The 8591-nt window shown below is 33.4% G+C and overlaps 1 non-coding gene across 1 annotated transcript; it reads left to right on the plus strand.

Moving 5' to 3' along the window:
• The first annotated feature begins 895 nt into the window (after positions 1-895).
• On the plus strand, positions 896-1002 carry LOC134474121 (small nucleolar RNA U13). Its single transcript, XR_010044745.1, has one exon. It is a non-coding gene; the product is annotated as a small nucleolar RNA U13 (small nucleolar RNA).
• Positions 1003-8591: the final 7589 nt, after the last annotated feature.

Raw genomic sequence — 8591 nt, forward strand, 5'->3', positions numbered from 1 at the left:
CACACACACACGGGGGGGGGGGAGAGAGAGAGAGAGAAGAGAGAGAGAGAGAGAGAGAGAGAGAGAGAGAGAGAGAGAGAGAGAGAGAAGGAGTCCCAAGGGGGTTGCCAAATATTCTGTCATTTCTAGGCACTTTTATAGAGTAAAACAACAAAGTGAGGCAGGTTTAAGGTGGGGAAAAGAAGGGAACCACAAGGTGGGCATGAGGTGGGATAGAACTGGGTCAACTAATAAGATTAACCGCCCAAGTAAAATGGATTAAAATGGGGACAAATGGACAGCAAGTCATGTAGCAAGTGAGTGTGTTTGAAAAGCAGTGACTCTTCCTGCAGGCGGTTGGGTTAGGGACTCCCAGCTTCCTAAAGGTGGTAAAGACATATTTAGAATATCAATCCCTAATGTTTATTCTCAGGAATTAAGTGGGCACATTTGTCTTGGAGTCTGGCCCACAGAGAAAGTATCTGCATTCCCCACATTTGCAAGGTATCTGGCCTTCTGCACTGGGTCCTTTGAGGGTCCAGTCACGTGCAGTTACTGTCTGTAATGATTTTGTCTAACTCAGCTGCCTGTGATACAGACACTGGAGTTTATACCCCCTGTCACAGGAGCCACTCCTATTCCCTAATGAACATTTCCTACTCTCAACCTCTTCATCCTTTGAAATTAATTTTTATGTGACACCTAACAGGATGAGAGCTTTATTTTCCGTTATATCAAAATGACTGTCCACTCTTCTCTAGGTAAAGGTTCAATGTTGCTTGAGCTTGTAAATAAGACATGCCTATGGTGTTCAACCCCAGAATCATGAAGCATTTTAAAGCATGAATTTGGAAACAACAAATTGAAAAATGTCACACATTCTACATAGAAAATTTTTAAAAATTCTCAATCTGAAATCTCATAAAAATGTTCATAAGCATGATGATTGGGTGTTCATGCTCCGTGCATGACATGTGCCTCCTTTGAACCTTGTTACAACCTCGGCACATTACCCATCTGACATGAAAAAAAAAAAAAAAAGCAGTAACTGTCATCCACATGCAATTTATCTAGTGTTAAACCTTAACTTATTTATTTCCCAAAGATGAAATTCTGAGTAATAAGCATCAATACTTTGTATTAAAATGCCAATTTAGAAATCCCTGAACTCTATGGTAAACCTTACATGTAAGAATTGTTCTTATGTAAGACACAAAATTAATTTCTGTAAGAGAGAGAGATTATATCTTGTAAGCCATTCCAAATAGGATGTGCCACTTTTCGGGTTGGTATAAATGTAGATATGAGCTGCAGTGACTCTGTTCTCTGAATAGTGGTTCTGTCTCTGAGTATTTGTCACGTATCATACTCCTAGAGTCTTCGGTTAATTGTCCTCTTTCCTATCTTCCTCTTTGGAAATGCAAATTTTCCCAAGTACCTTAACCTGTGTAACTGAGATAGTCAGCTCCTGTGCAGTTGAATATACAACTTTTAAAAAGACATTGGTATGCACAGAAGCCAAAAGCACTAAGACTCTCAAATTTTAGCTTGTTTAAGAATAATATGCTGTGCTTAAATTGTGGTCAAAAACCACTAAATGTTCTCAGATTCCAATATCTTGTCATGAAATTGAAGGCTAACATGTTCAATTGTCCATATTTTGTATTCAAGAGAAGAGGAAATATTATGCAAATCATGATTAAGTCCGCTACTGCAGGGACACAGTTTGGGCCAAGTCTTTATTCTATTTCACAGTCTAATTCAGATTTCTCTAGTTGATGCTGTGAAAAGAGTTATAAAGGAATACAATGGCCAAGAGAAAGAGAAGCGTTTAAAAAGATACATAGAGATTCAAGGAAACTAAAATGGTATAATTGTTATGGACATGCCCTGACTATCTGTACATTAATCCAACTAACCTTGAAATAAATATTTTTCTATCCTATCAGCTAGCTGCTTTTTCTGGTTCTTGTCATTTTTGTTGGTCTCTCTGTGTAACAGTCTACATTTGGCCTGACAGTTCTTATATTTCAATCAACTTTTGAGCTAACCAAATCAATAGGTCTTTTTGGCATTCTTTAAGTATGACTGGAATTCTGTTAAATAGTATTGTTAATCAGCATCTATAAAGCACATCTAGCAATTGGAAATAGAGCATACACGACAGGAAAATTTACTCTTCCTCTTCAGTTTGTTTTTACTTGGTATTACCAGTATATTAGAGCAAAATACTTCCAAGGCATTATCAGACTGTTAAAACTGAGGGCACTACCTGCACTATGGTCAGAAGAGTTCAGATACAGTCTTACAGTGGTAATAACTTGGATGGGCACAGTACCTGAAAAGTAACAAGCCGACACTGGATAGTCAGCCTCAGGAATAATACAAGTTGATATAGACACATTTTATAATATTTTTCCATTTCACAATGACTTCTTATTCTTGAATTTCCTTCTTAACCCTCCAGCAACGAAGTGCTATTGTACTATGTGAAACTATTACTTTAGCCACAATCAGACCAAAGAGAGGTGGCTGCTTCATGCTGGGCCAGTCTACCTGTGTCTCTTAAGAGTTCTGGATTGGGCTTCTGGATGTGGTGTGACTGAGCCTCTGTGTGGCTGTAATTATAAATTGTAACCTAAAGAACTCTGGGGTGCCTATTCACAACCACCACTGCACAGAGAGATAGACTGCAGCAGCTGAACATAGAGGTAGGTAGCCAGAAAAGCAGAAAAAATTGTAAGGAGGGAAATGCATTTTGACTTTTTAATTTCTTATTAGGATTTCTTGGAAGCAAAGATTTGTCATTTTTTCAGCCTGCTATTAATTCCTCAATTTTTGCTCAAGCTAACACCACGGTATTTTTTTAAGGGTCACATTGAGTGTTTTCCTTTCATATGTACTGTATTTGCATTAATCAGACAACAAAATGTGTTTAGCACTTGTGATCAACAGCTTTATACAGAATGTGTATTCCAACAAAACCAAACAGGAAAGGTGATAGAATGAACTTCTTTATGTTGAAAAAATAACAATACATGTTATATCCACTTTATTGTTTTAAATGTTTTTAACATATGTTATCCATTCATTCAGTGGTAAAATTATTTGCTTTTTCTCTGTGTCAATAGATGCTCCAAGAACTTACTGTGTCACATGATTTTTAGAAATAAATAAATTCACAGATACATGAAAATGAAGAAAATAATTGGAACATATTTTCTCTTTGCATTTAGGGGGAACATTTTGCGATACAGGCAATTAAAGCAAAAATCAAAGAAATTAGGATACATACTTTTAAAATACTTTAGATTTTTTTGGGCAGTTGTCAAGCAAAGAGATGATTGTATTAAGACACTAAATAAAAATTAATGACAAATAAGAAAAAAACATATTATTATCATAAATTTTAATTTAACTAATCCTGGAGTAATTGTAATGATTGTTCAGACATTAATAGTAGCATAGCAAACATTTAACAAGTACCTGTACTGTGCCAAGAATTCTAGTACAACTTTTATAGTTTTTCTGATTAATCTTTTTAACAACTGTGATAACTGTCATCATTTTGTGGATGAAGGAATATGAACGGAGGGAGAAAGATGGTACTATAAAAAGGTGCTTAAAATCGAATTAAATATTTTATCTTTATATTTTGAGAACAATGTATTTGATTATGTGAGATGTACAATTTATATCTGAAACGTGCTCATAAAAATTTCCTTTTGAGGGGCTGGGGATTTAGCTCAGCGGCATAAGCACCTGCCTTGCAAGCTGGCGCTTGTGAGTTCGATCCCCAGTACCGATTAAAAAAAAAAAATCCTTTTGAGATCTTCCCTCTTTCCACTCTGGTCCTATTTTCACCTGACTTTCTCCATGGCCTTAAATGTTTAATAAAGAACATGAAAAAGCACAAATTTATACCATAAATATTTTGCCCTGTGTCAATGATCTAAACTTTATTGTCTGAGAAACAGGAATGCTTGCATATATTTTATCTTCTTTTCTTCAGTTTTTTTTTTTTTCAGAAAAATTACTTTTCTTCCTGATGTTAATTTCCTCCTAAAGTTGACACCCTTTGATTTTTGAGAATGGATGACAGTTTGCTCCTAGTTTAGCATGACAAGGTTGTTAAGATTATAAATGTGTATTCCCAGACATCTGAACATTGTTCACAAATTGGATTTTTTTGAAGTGTTAGCAATGTTCTTTTTGAGGTATTAATCTCTCCTTCAGCAGAGATGGGAGGAGGAGGAGGAGGAGGAACACAATTGCAATATTCCACAGACTTTATCATGCTCGGTTTTGAAGTTCAAGACCCCAAGTTATCTCTGGAGTAATATTTCATCTCTTAATCTTTATTTCTGCATTTACCACCCAGATCACATATTTTGCTGCACTGACAGAAACTTGTGTATGAATCCTCATTGTGTTTTCATCCTTATTTTCAAGTTGGTCTATGTTATTTCAAAGATATCAAGGTGAGAGCTTCAGTAAAATATTTTATTTCACTTATCCTCACCTTGTAAATTGCAGGGGAATATATGGAACAAAAAGGTGTGAGTTTGAAAAGATCCTCATCAAAGATGAGGCCTCCCCTTCGCTCTGCAAGGGCAACTTTACCTTTGCCAGGCGAGGGATCTCTACCGCGGAAATTCTCAGCCTGGGGTTGAGTCTAAAGCACAGTTTAATTCTCCATTGCTAGACACTAACTACCACTACCAGGAAAATGTTTTGAAAATCTAGTGTGTATAACCCTTCCTCTGATTCAAAGGGATAGCCCATGGTGTGTAGAAACTTGGCAGCAAAGCCAAGTAATTGGTAATGTGCTCCGCGGTCTCTTCCCACTGACATCTGAAGTTCTGTTCAAATAGAGCTTCTGCTGTCACTACTGCGCTTTTCTAGGACTTTAACAAACTGTATACCTGTGCAGCCCTCTGGTTGTTGTATGAAGAAGATAACTCACTTTGATTCGCAGAAATAGGAATCCAAAGAATTGCTGACTCCAAGAACACAAAGGCCATCCAAACACACATTAGAAAAAGAAAAAGATGGACTTGTCGAAAATTAATTTATTATGTGGAAGTATTTTGATTATTAGTGTAAAGTATCCTTATTAAATAATTGGCAGAATTTGTTAACACAAATAATATGTTTTTGTCATATTTTAAAAGAAATTTTCAAGATAGGTAGATATTTTAAAATATGTTATAAATAAAATCAAATTTAAATACATTTAAAATCTAAAAATCACATTTTTGGGAAAATAATGATAAAACCTTAAAATATGAAATATCTGAATAGATGCAGATATGGATGTCTCTCCATAGTCTTACTGTACTAGCAAAACTCCACAATTGAGATATCAGTTGTTTATAAATTTGTATTCCATTAAATTTCAATCCAAGTCCATGTAAATTTTTTTGATGGAAATCAATATATGTAGTTTAACATGGATTTACAAGAGCAAATGATAAAAGTTAAATGCTCTTTGGGAAGAAAACAGAAAAAGAGAGAGATCTTCCACTAACAGGAACATGGAAGAATTGTTAATGTCATCCACCATAGAAAAAACTCAATATAAAGCTTTAGTAGTTGCTAATGTGCTATTGTACCATAATTGGAAAAATTTAGGAAGAATAGAACCAGCCACTGGTACCCAAAGAATTGATTTGGAACAGAGTAGTAACACTGAATTATTGTTATTATTATATGGGAATAAAAAACTGTCCCAATGAAAAAATGGAATTGAATCCTCACCTCATGATATAAGTAATCATTTAAGTGGATTAAAATCTAAGTAAAGATACCAAAATGTTAAAACTTTTAGAAGAACCTTAAAAATAATTTTATGAATTTCAATTGAAAAAGATTTACTCTTTCTTTTCCTTTCTTCTTCCTTCCTTCCTTCCTTCCTTCCTTCCTTCCTTCCTTCCTTCCTTCTTTCCTTCCTTCCTTCAAGACAGGGTCTTACTAAGTTGTACAGCCTACCTTGAACTGAACATTCTTCTATTTCTTTTGAATATTTGGAATTAAAGCATATGCCACTATGCTTAGCAAGAATTCTTAAATAAGACCCCAAAGAATAAGGAGTATAAAATATGAAGAGTAACAAATTTAACTAACTCATAATTAATAATTCACTCCTTCAAAGGATACTAGTAGAAAGTAAAAACATAAATCATAAACAATGAAAGTTAATTTTAGCACTTGTAATCTGAAAAGAATTATGATCCAGATTATTTTTCAAGAAATATTCTTTTTTAAAGTTTTAAAATTAAGTTTATTGGTACATTTTAGATATACACAATGATACATTTTATTGTAACTGTACATGATATTACTTAATTGTTGTATTTTTCTCCATTCCCCTCTTCTCCTCTCAACTTTTTTATCCTTCTTATTTACAAAAGCTTTGTTTCCATTTTTCTTATTTTCTCAGTTTAACTTCTTTTCACCTGGTTACTTGTCCTCTTCCTTTTCTCTAGTTTCTCTTCCAATTTAGCATTTTCTTCCTATTCGATAATATCTGGTATGTACTTACATTTGGTTTCTCAACACCAGAGAAACAATACCAAATAATTCAAAGTCACACTCTATACAATGATGATAAATTTTGTACATTGGTAAATCACTCTAAATTATCATAGATACTTGTTTTCAACAGGACTCAATAAATACATGTTTTGGGATTTTTATATTAATGTTGGAACATTTCTTGGTCATTAAAACAGTAATAGCTGTATTTCATATAACTGATTAATAATGAAAAAAATCATCTGAGATAACTAACATGACTACTTTGCCTTATTATGTAGTACAAATTACATCTGCATTCTTACACTTATTTTTATATACCACTTTATTTAGCCTTACATCAATACACATTTTTCAAGTCATTAAGAGTATTTTAAAATAAAAAGTTAAATTGATTTTATTTTGCAGATGCAGTAGATTTAATTTAATAATTAATCCAGTATTGACATGTGAGTTTTTCTTTTACATTTGTAACAAACATGTAATAAACCTATTTGCAAATATATACTTCATTGGCAATTACTGTTTAAAAGTGAATTTCTTCATGTAGAATTGGGAGCATAAGATGTATTCATTGTTAAAACTTTCACTGAAATTTAAATGCTTCCAGAATACTTGTAAAATTAAATCCTTATCAAAAGTGCTTTAATTTTCAATATGACCTTGTAAGTGATCAAGTGGTTAATTTTTATAAGAATTTTATTATATCACAATTCTATTTGTAGAGTTCAAAGACCTTTTGAGAATCAACATCACGAAATTTGTAAGTTAATCTAACCTGCTTTCTTTCTGTATTTCTTAAATTTGTCTGATATTTTCTCATGTTCTTTTTTCTTTTCTTAACTATGTAACATTTTCATTATTATCAACCTGAAGTGGTTGAGTGCTGTTCATTACTAACTTCTACAACACACACACAAATATGTACATACACCACACACATGCATACAAATTCAGCTTCTGTGCTTTTGATTTGGTACCAACTTGCAATTCTGTTGCAGTAGGCTATAAATTTTTAGTTACAAGGATGGGGCATTTATTGTCTTTTGTCTAAACATGGTAGTTTGCCTGGTTTTATCTCATGTATGCTCTGTTTTATGAATAGATTAAATCATACAAGTTACGCTGCCACTTCACACAGATCCTCTGCTTTTGTTTCCTCTTTGATGCTCTAAGAGGATTTGGAAACCCAAATCCAGTTGCTTCCTCTCACATTTGGGAAGCACGTGTTCTAGTCATTTTAAACTGGAAATAAGTTGCTTGATGAACACTGTTTTAAAAATAGATCTGATGTAATTGGAAAAAAATGAGACAGGGATTAGAGAAAATGTTGCATTAATTTGACTGATATCCCTACCACACATAGATATATAGCCATGAACTTAAATATATATGGCATTAGTACTTGCTCTGTGCTGAAAATTCTTTTTTTAAAAAAGGCTTAAAATGACTCATTATGTACTTATTTTTAGAGTTAGTCACTATTTTTAAACTCATTTTATAGATCATAAAATTGAGCTGTAGAAAGAGTAACTGACTTTCTAAAATTTCATTTTGTTTTTAAGTAATGCAATAGGATTAAAATTAAGATTTTGCTTCCAGAATCTTCTTTTTACAAGTACACTGTTCTCTTTCATAGTCAGAGTGGAGACTATCCAAATTCAGGTACAAAAAATGAAATTTTCACTAATAGGATAAAAAATACATGTAAGTTTGTGTGTGTGTGTGTGTGTGTGTGTGTGTGCGCACGTGTGCACATGTGTGGCAGAGAAAGACAGAGACACACATACAGACACAAAGAAAGAGAGACATACAGAGAGATGAAAAAAGCAGGGGGAGCTTTGAGTGATTTAGAAACGGTATATTCCAAAACATTTGAAATGTTTGGCTCTTGATTAATTTTAGGTGAGCATGTAAATAGTGTACTTGCATGTGTGTGCTTTTTCTATTCATCTAAAATAAGGTGAATGAAATACATTTGCTAATTTGAAAAATCTTGAGGCAGAGGGATGAATGTAAAACACTGGACATCAAAAAAAGAGGGAGCAGGTGCATTACTTAAGCTTTCAAAATGT

Source organism: Cavia porcellus, unplaced genomic scaffold (genome assembly GCF_034190915.1).
Source record: "Cavia porcellus strain 051 isolate PalLab524CR breed Dunkin Hartley unplaced genomic scaffold, mCavPor4.1 scaffold_30, whole genome shotgun sequence".
NCBI lineage: Eukaryota > Metazoa > Chordata > Mammalia > Rodentia > Caviidae > Cavia > Cavia porcellus.